General features: G+C 37.4%; 1 pseudogene; it reads right to left on the bottom strand.

The window, feature by feature from the left end:
* Window positions 1-3,977: 3,977 nt before the first annotated feature.
* On the bottom strand, window positions 3,978-5,554 carry LOC149580637 (3-ketoacyl-CoA synthase 11 pseudogene; annotated as a pseudogene).
* Between the last annotated feature and the right edge of the window lie 5,165 nt (window positions 5,555-10,719).

Here is a 10,719-nt window from a genome sequence, read left to right as displayed (position 1 = left end):
CTATCTAGATCCCTCTTCTAAAACCGTGATGATCGTTAATGAACTACAACAAGACCACTCCTTGCCATTTCAAGGCACACTTCAAGAAACACCTGCAATTTTGTGAAAGTTTCCATTTCACATTGTACATTTTGTATGCTCCTTGAAACTTGAAAAATTTACATTTTGTAGGGTCATTTTAACACCCTCTAGGAAATTTGAGAAAACTTGCCAGTTTGTAAGGTATCTTGTGCTCATTACCCAAAATCGTGACTTTGTAAGGTCTATTGGGTACATAGTCCAAAATAGTGATTAATTATGATTTTGGAGCATGTTAAACTTTCCCCCTATGATTTGGAAAAAAAAATATCCATTTTGTACCACCTTTTGCATCGTGCCTATGAAATCCTATTTTTTGCTACTTTGCATGCCCTTCACATACACACACACACACACTTTCAAAATAGAAAAAATGAATCTTAATGTCATTCTTTACCATAAACATTGAAGGTTACACCAATACTCTTATCCATTAAGTGGATCACCTCATGTGTGGTCACAAGTACATCTAGAATATATCTTTTTGGGACAAATCCCTTCTAGGAAGAGCTAATAAAGTTCTCTGGCAATGGTTTTATTCTATTGACCAGAATTTTTGAAAAGACTTTATACATATTTTTTCATAAGCTAATGAGTTTGAAATAAGTAAGACTTTAAGGACCCTGAACCTTTGGTACGAGAGCAATAAATTATTATTAAGCCTCCTTAGCAATTTACCTATTCTAAAAAAGTCTCTAGTAGCCCTAGTCAAATCTATATTTATCATCTCCCAGAAGTGTTCAAAGAAAGCTAAAGGAAAACCATCTAGTCTAGGGGCTTTGTAGGCCTTCATAGAGAAAACCACCTTCTTGACTTTGTCCTCTGACACTTGACTAGTAATGATCTCATTATCGTCCTTAGTTAGCACACTTGGCAAATTCTAGATAAGCTTGTTTCTTTTTGTCACATCAACATTCCTATTCATCCCAACATTTGCTTCAATGAAATAGGTGACCACCCATCCTCCTATATCCTCTTATAATACTAGAGTATAGTTAATACTATCTTACAATGAGGTTATAGTGTTTCTCTCTTTATGCTTAGAAGTCGATCTATGACAAAAAGTGGTATTATTGTCTCTCTTTGTAAGCCATTAGATCATTGACCTCTACTTCCAATACATTTCCTCCTTAGGAGTGGAATCCTTCCATTGATTACTATAGTCTTGTTCTTCCTTAAGAGTATCAATTGACAAATATCCTTCAATTATGGCCTTCTAAAGATCCTCCATCTTTGACTCAATCTCCTCCTTACAAATATCCCCAATTAAGGTTTTTCCCCATTTGACCACATTTATTCTCACATTCTCTAGTTTATCAACCAGTCTGAATATGGTCGTACCCTTGACTCTAATATTCCACCATTCTTCAACACTCTACCTCAAGCTAGGATGTGATTGCCACATAATCTCATATCTGAACTGCTTTGGGCAGATAAAAAAGCCATCAAACCAATTAAATAATAGTAGAGCATAGTAGAGACTGTTCTAGGAAGAGAAGTTAAAGTGGAGGAAATGAGATACTGCTAGTCAATTGAAGCCAAGAGTCTACCCAACTCAACTTGGTAAGATAATGACCTTTCCTATTATTTGACCAAGTAAATGGAGGCCTAGGCTACAAGTTCAAATTAGTAAGGTCATTAAGATTAATGAAATCAACTAGATCCTGCATACACTCCGTAAAGTCATTTGTCCTTCCCAGCTTCTCAAAGGGGTAAATTAGATCATTTTAAAGTCTCCCATGCATGCAAATCTCTAGCCCCAATTATTATTCATGAAGTTTTATATAGCCTCCCAAGTCTCACATCTCTCCACTCTTGTGTTGTGAGCATAGATATTTAGAATACACCATCTCATGTTGATGTAAACATGTTTAGTAGTAATAAAGATTTTATCTATCCATAGTTGTATCCTAGACATCACTTTAGGATCCCAAAGAATAGCCACACCTCCTAAAGCCCCATTAACTTCCCTATAACTATCCATAGCCCCAGACCATATTTTATCTACTAATTTAGTAAAAGTTAAAGAAGACATATTCACTTCCTAAACAAGAATGATATCAATTCTTAAAGAATAAATAGACTGCTTAAGAGCAAGCTTTTTTTGAGGACCATTTAGCCATCGCATGTCCCATGCAAGGAACTTCATTTCTTACCTTTGTGAAATTTTCCAAGGTTGATTTCTTTCCATTAGCAATCACCCTTTCCATTTTCTTAGACCTTCTACTCCTGATGGTTGGTCTCCCCCGGTTCACTTCTACATCTACATCTATTTTCTTACTTCCTCTAGCTTTTTATTCTAATCTTGCCATTCCCCAGCATCACAATCTTGATGGGAAGAGGCACTGGAGAAAAAATCACAAACCATGACATTGGTCATCTCTTTGAGTGGTAGCAATAAAATTTTTTTATAACCACATTATTTGGAGGGGTTTGACAAACTCTATCACCTCAATTCAACTTTTTTACTTTCAAGGAAGTGTTAATAATCATGGTTCCCACATTATTGCTTCCGTTTTTCATTCCAATCAAATCCATGATTTCTCCTTCCTCTAAGAGGGTTTCGATCTTGGCAGATGCTTTTTTCATTTTCTTTCTAGGGATTTTTAGTAGATTATCAATCCTTTGAAAAAAAAAAGTAATCATAAATATTTCTCTTTGGCATCCACTTCAAGTTTAACACCTATCTCACCCTATTTAGTCCTTCCTTCAGAACTCTTACCATGGGCGACCCCAATCTCAACTTGGACCAACTTCCCATTATGGGGTTCTTGGATCCCCTGCTTACCTTCACCAGGTAGGGATTAGAAACTGGACCCAACTTCTCATTGTGGGTTTCTTGGTTCCCTCTTTTATCATCACCAAGAAGAGGACGTCATGAAGATTCTCCTTTTAGGAGTGCCTCTAAGACAGCCTCCGGAGTGCCCACCTTCTCCTTATCCTTATTTTGTAGAGCCTTGCAATCCACAAGAAGATGATAAAACTTTGAATATTTTTGACAGTATAGCCCAACATTCTCATAGACTAAAGGTTCTTACCTCTTTCAAGATTTTGTGTTTATAGTAACAAAGTTAGGGAAAGCTTTATTAATTGCCATGTTCACACAAAATTGGGCATGCACCAACCTCAACTTCTGGATGTTGAGAGAATATGCCAAAACAAAATGTCCAAATGAGCTTCCAATCCATCTACAAAATTTTCCATCCCACAACTCCAAAGGAAGACCTAGGAGTCACACCCATACTGGTGCAGCCTACACAGTTCTAAAGCAGGATCAAAACTAGGGCACACACAGTTCTAAAGTAGGATAAAAAATATAAAGTATTTGTTAAAATTATAAAATAGGTACAAAAATATTTATTAAATTATAATCTTTTGATATATAAATTATCAATTTATTTTTATAAATTAAAATAAAAAAGCTTACTTAAGAGAAAATAAAATATTTATAGTTTTGGGTGTAGGAAATTAACTTTTAATCATTTTATTGTGGATATCTATTGACATTTCTTTAGATACATTTATTTAAGATATCTATACTAGTTTATATCTTTGAAAGAGTCAATTGTAAATTAAAAATAACTGTGAAATCTAGATAGAGTAATTGAAACGATGACACTGTAGATTGCAAGAGCAATGATTAAGTGAAATGACTATTATAGAGCCAAGTTTATGCGAATGATTTTGAAGTAGACTAAATGGCATGTCTTAGAATGCAATGCAACCATTATTGTGTGAGGGAAAGTTGGAGATATGAGATGAGATTAAACATCACACATTAAGGAAGAATTTAAACTTTAAAAAAAAAGTCATATTTTACTATTTAACATTTTTAACTTAAGAATCATGCTTTAAAATGTGATGTTTAAGCTGTCCGATGAGATTACAAAGGGTTTCAACTAATTGTTTTTAGTAGGGCCGAGACGAGAAAACCAGCGATCACAGAAATCATCGGTGTAATTGAGCCTGGTGTGACAGGGATACCTGTGAATGCAGTCATCCCAGCAGTTTCTCTCGGAAGGCCGCGTTTCTCGCAGCACTTCCCACACAGCGGTGTTACACTTGAACCCCGCCCCCAACGCAATCTGCAACATGCGGTCACCCACCTTGAGCCGCCTTTTGGCTTCCATGTACGCCACCTCGTACCACACCCCGCTCGTCGACGTGTTGCCAAATCGAAACAGCGCCATGCGAGACGGTTCCATGTCGTAATCACTCAGCCGCAGACTTTTCCCGATTCCGTTGATAATCGACCTCCCGCCCAGGTGGATGCACCAGTGCCGGAACGCCTGCTTGAAGTCCGGGACGTACGGCGGCACGTCCATCTTCAAGAACCTTCTCCGGATCTAATTGGCGGCGTAGCGCAGCTGCTCACGCAACGGAAGGACTTTGGGGCCAAGCATGGACAAGTTTTCTCGCATGGCCTTGGCAGCCACGTGGATAACCCTGGGGCGGAGACGGATGCCGTACAATTCGTCGTCGTCCTCCGTTGTGAAGACGCAACCGTAGGCCTCGTCATCCGCCGCCACGTTGCTGCGAACGGTGTGCACCAGCCGCATTTTGTCGCGGCCGACGTCTCCCGGTTTGTTGGAAAGAAGCACGGCCCCGCCGCCAGCTCGGAAAAGGCATTTAGTCACCATGAAGCTCCTGTCGTTGCCGGGGTAATTTGAATTGACGGTAAGATTCTCCATGGAGATAACGAGGACGTAACAGTCGGGGTTTTCGAGTAGTAAGTCTCTGGCCATGTTGACGGCCAAAATCCCGGCGCTGCAGCCCATGCCGGAAAGATTATACGCCTTCACGCTCTCCTTCATCTTGTAGTGCCTCGCCAGAACGGACGCGTGCGACGGCGCCGCCGTGAATGTCGACAGCGCGACAATGATTATGTCGATGTCTTCCGGGTTTACATCGGTTTTCGCGAACAGCTCGTCCGCCGTCGCGATGAAGCACTCCTCCACTTTCAGGCGCGCTTCTTCCATTGTCGGCGCCGCCATTTCCCCGTTGAAAGAGCACCGCGACAGCGACGTTTCTTCCCCAAGACCGGAGCGCAGCAGTAATCTCCACTGGAATCTTGAATGTTCTGGAATGATCGGCTCCCTCATTCCCAGGTAAATGCTTGTCTCAATATTAACCTGGCGCAACTCTTAAACATCACACTAACTAAAAATTAAGTATGATAAATATTACACATCAATAAAAAAAAATTATATGAAAAATGAAAAATAAATTAACTTTGACTAATTAACCTTTTAATCTAAGAATCAAAGCCTTATAGAAGTCCCTTAACCTGGCGCTCCAGTGGCGGCTTGTAGCATGTGAAGTCGACGAGATAGCATTGTCGCCGCCTTCCTAGTTTAGTGATGCAGGCTTGAACCAGCAGCCACCCCAGCGCCGCTGCCGCCGCTATCGTCACACTTGGCTGCACCTCCACTGACTTTCCCAGTAGCATACAAAGGGACCCAAACGAAAGCTTCATATTGGATATTGGCTTTCTCGTAAGACCTCAAATTACCCGGCTGAATAAAACTGCTTAAATGTGCCATAGGTTGGTAGAATTTATGTTGCAAAAAGGAGTTTGGTGGAGTCTACCGTCATTGAGTTAAACAAATTAATACAAATATACGGTGACATTTTTAAAGATAAAAATAAAAGCTATATTTGATGAAGTGTTTAGTTGCGGGTAGTGCAACATATTTCTACCAGCCGGACCCCTCCATCCCACGGTCCGCAGGTGCAGGTACCCCCAAACGTCATTTCATTTCTGACTCTGCCATATGTCAGCAGGCTATTTACAGCTTATTGTTAAAGTGTATATTTACAGTGTATAGGGGAGAGGACCCAAAACTTGAGCATGTATAAATAGTTGTGACGGTTGTTGAGACTGTTTGATTCAATAATAATATCAAAAGGAGTCTATTAATTGACCAAGAAATTATAATTTTTTAACCATTTATTTGTATGTATTTATATGAAATGGAATCATTAAAAATTTATGATGCATAGATCACTTAATTACTCAAATTCAAACAGTATAAAAACTCTGTCTGCATAAATTAAAATACATTTTAGTCAGTATAAAGAAAGAAAACAAAATATTGTATATAACATTATATAGTTATTGCTAAAAAGTTGTCCAAACACATGGACAAGACATTAAACATTAAATATTCCAAAACTATTAATATGTGTAGGCCTGTCCAACTTGCAATGGCATTACAATACAAATATATAAACATTTTTGCTGTCACTCATCCAATCTATCCCAAATTTGCATAATAACTGCTGATCTTTGAGTCATTGACAAGCAAGATTAGATAGTATGACAACCCCATCCAAGTACCTGCATCATAAATACAAAGAGGTCTGAGCTCACAAAAACCATTCAAATCAAACAATGTATCATAATAAATGCTGAATACAGAGAGGTCTGAGCTCACACTAACCATCAAATCAAATAATATTTGAAAATAAATGCTCAACTTGAGACCTTGCGATAAACAAAATTGGAGTGTTTCACAAGCCACATGGAGTACCATCATCATAAGTATGGACAGGTCTGAACTCACCAATCCTTTCTAATCAAACAATCAATGCAAAACAACTAAGTATTAGCTCCTTCAACCACTTCAACATTTAGCAGCCAATGAAAACTCACAGTTTGAAAGCCACGGATCATGAAAAAACAGTTTTGAAATTCAAATTGTTGGAGGGAGAATTGAATTTATCTATTTATATCATATACTTTGAAAGAGTCCTTTTGCAGTTCAGATTACATTCTTTGTGAGCACAGAATACTGGCATTGATATTATTGTCTGTGTGAGCACGAAATAGTGGGGGTTGCATAGAAGAGAATCTTAGAGTACTAAGGATATCAGAAAGCTTTATCCAGGTATTTTTTCCATAAAAGTCTACCATCATTCTGCTATACCATGTTGTTGTTTGTTAGAATAAATAATAAAATTGTATTCTTATTGTTGTTGTCTGTATTACAATCAATAATATAACATGTTGTTGTCTGTATTAGTAATATTATTGTCTTTATAACATGTTGTTTATTGATACTTTACAATCAATAATATAACATGCTGTTGTCTGTATTACAATCGATAATTCAACATGTTGTTGTCTATATTACTAATTTATTTGTATCCCAAATAATTTAACATGTTATTTTCTATATTACTATTTTTTTTATATCCCAAGTTAAGAATGGTTCATGAGTGTTTTATGCAGGTTAACATTTGATGTTTCTTTGTTCAGACATTATGACAATAGGAAAGAGAAGAAGCAAACGAACAATCCGAAAAAGAACACGTTATCCACGTGGTGTTAAGTTGCATGTGGTTGAGTCTGATGATGGTGACAAATCACCTAGCCCTACTATTGACAGCACAGATTGCAATCTTCCTACTAAATCAACCATCCCCACTCCTGATAAAATAGATTGCAATCTTACAGATGATGTTGTAAAACCTTCTGAAGATAACAAAAAGAAAAAAAAAATTACATGGGAATCAGTGGATAGAGGAAGAGATGGAAGGTGTCATTCAAGATGTTGAAGACAATTCTTTTCCCATTAGAGGAGCAACTAAAAAGTGGGGGATTCCTGCTAGTAGCTTAACATATTGGCTATCAGGACTCACAACAACAAAAAAAAAGGGGCCACCAACAATTCTGTCTTTGGAAGAAGAAATGGAGGTTGTTTAGTGGTGTAAAGATTTAGCTCATCTTGGTCGTGGATTGGAGGTAATTCAACTCAAATCACATGTTGCTCATATTTGTCAAACAAGGCCAAATCCATTCAAGAATGGCTTACCAGGGAGGTCATGGTGGGTGGGATTCCGCAAATGCCATCTAGATTTGACAATAAGGACTGTAGAGGGTGTAGATAGGGATAGAGCAATGATGCTACGACCAAGTATTATTGCAGATTTTTATGATAATTTAACACAGTTGTATAATGATAATCACTATGAACCAACTCACATATGGAACTGTGATGAAACAGGGGTCCAAGTAGGCAGAAATTATGGGATGCGGGTGATTGCAAAGATGGGTTGTAGAAGTGTGCCACAAGTCTTATCTAAAAGCTATGAATGGATAACTGTACTATGTTGTGCAAATGCAGCTGATCACAGCATACCAGGCTTCTACCTTTTCAAAGCAAAAAGAACACTCAAAAATTACATTGCTAAATGTGAACCAGGAGCTTGCATGGCAGCACAACCACATGCTTGGATGACAAAAGAGTTATTCTTAAATTGGTTGCATCATATTTCCAAATCTATACCAGGTGGTTATTCATCCCAAAATAGGCATCTCCTCATATTTGATGGGCATGGAAGTCATATTGCCTTTGCAACAATTCAAGAGGCAAGGTCTCTAGGCATAGATCTTATTACATTGCCTACTCACAATAGTCATAAACTGCAGCCATTAGATGTAAGTGTTTTTTTCTCCATTCAAGACATATTTCAAATCTGAGAAGTCAAAATGGATGGCCAAACATCTGCATATAGAGATAAGGAGAATAGAATTGGGAAAACTTGCAAGCAAAGCTTTCAAACTTGCCCTTGTGTCTGATAACATAAAGGTTGGTTTTCGAAGAACTGAAATTTGGCCTTTGAATAGAGATGCACTTTGCAATGACATGAAGCCAAGTGATGCTTTCAATGTAGAAGATGAAAACGATGCTGCAGGCATTGGAAGCATCTTACGACTATCTGGTTATGAAGATGATGATATTGAACAATGTTTAGCTCATCTCGCAAAAGAACATACAAATGATATAACTGAAAATAGAAATTCACCAATAGATGATGTGTCTTCACCAACACATGTTAGCTAGACACAATATGAAAGTGACTTGCATGATGAAATGGCTTTGCCAACATAGTTTGATACACCTAGCTGGGTTAAAGAAGGAGCAAAGGACTTGGGAGTGCAGATTGATATCCAAAATGAAGATGTTTCATTGAGCATGCCGTCTCCACCTCCACTACCAACATCGGAAGTCATTCATTACTATGCAGAAACAACAGATTGGGACGCTTCAAATTTGGAAGATATTGCAAATCAGAATGGTGAAGACCAACATAATCTAGATGCAATAAATACATCTGCAGCTTTTGAGACAAAAGATGAACAGTTATTATGTAGTAAGGGATCATTACGAAAGTTTTTGAAGCTACCAATTGAGAGTGTTAGAAAGATATCCATTCCTTCTAATAATACTACTCTTACACTGGGTAGGAGATCCCAAATACTGACATCTAATGAGTACATAATATTGCTAGAGCAGCAAGAAGCAAAGAAGGTTGAACTTGAAGAGTTAAAAGAGAGGAAGAAAAAACAATTGGAAGAAAAGAAGATTAATCAAATTGAGATTAAAAAAAGGAAAGATGAGTAGAAGCTTGAAAGACAAACAATAAAACAGAGGAAGCAAGAGGAGAGGGAGAAACAAAAAAAGGAGAAAGAGTTGAAAAAGAAAGAAAGACAAGAATGAAGAAAATGTAAGGTATTAGGCAAGCAGATGAATACAGGACATGGACTTGGAACTATTGGAGCTATTGTTGGAGAGGGGAGTAGTTTGATAATGCATTTTCTTGTAACAGACATGTTGGATAGTATACCCTAGGAGAGCAATCCATTAATACCTTTGCTTGAACAACATCAATTCGGAAGTATCCATAGTACTCCCACAACCCCCCTACCTATAGATCATCAAATTTTGAGAGATATGTACAACATTTTGACCCCTACCTATGTTGCCCTTCAAAACATCCAAGCTACTGCTAGCCACAGTCCCCCTCACTCTCCAATCAAACAACTCAATTTTGCTGGATTGTTGGATGAAAACATATTTGGCCAGACAACTCCTAGTAGCCCACAGGTTGACTATTGTAGTGCAAACAATCCTATAACAGATAGTCCCGTGGAGGCACTTGAACCTTTCCCTGGGTTTATGTTGAACTAAAAGTTTTCCTTGTCCTGTAAGGTATCTGATCTTTCTTAGACCATGCTAATTTTCCTAATCCATAAGCTAGTGATTTTGTAATATGAATGTTAGGTACCTAATCTTTCTTAGACCATGCTAATTTTCCTAATCCATAAGCTAGTGATTTTGTAATATGAATGGTTTACTTATCTACTGCAAACAATCATATAATAGGTAGTGCTATGAAGGTATAGCTGATAAATTTGTAATTCCAGCAACTGACCATGTTGATTTTCCAATTACAGTGTATGGTCATTTTGTAATATCAATGTTATTCCAAATATAAAGCTGATAAATTTGTAATTTCAGCAGCTGACAATGCTAATTATCCAATTACAACATATGGTCATTTTGTAATATCAATGTTATTCCAAATATATAAACATGAATATGCATTTTGTGATTTAAATGTTATTCCAAATATAAATGTGATGAATGATATGTTGTATTTCAATTTCTGGTATAGAACTTGATAGTTATACTATATATATTGTATACTGCATACACACAAACACATATATATATACATATGTACACGTATACATACACACACACACACACACACACACACACACACACACACACATGTTTGTGTGTGTGTGTATGAATATATACATAATATAATACCAATGTCTGCTGCATT

The sequence above is a fragment of the Cupressus sempervirens genome, chromosome 1, assembly GCF_028749045.1.
Source record: "Cupressus sempervirens isolate cs-2001-9-10 chromosome 1, ASM2874904v1, whole genome shotgun sequence".
Taxonomy (NCBI): Eukaryota; Viridiplantae; Streptophyta; class Pinopsida; order Cupressales; family Cupressaceae; genus Cupressus; species Cupressus sempervirens.
This window is presented reverse-complemented; position numbering and strand designations above follow the sequence as displayed.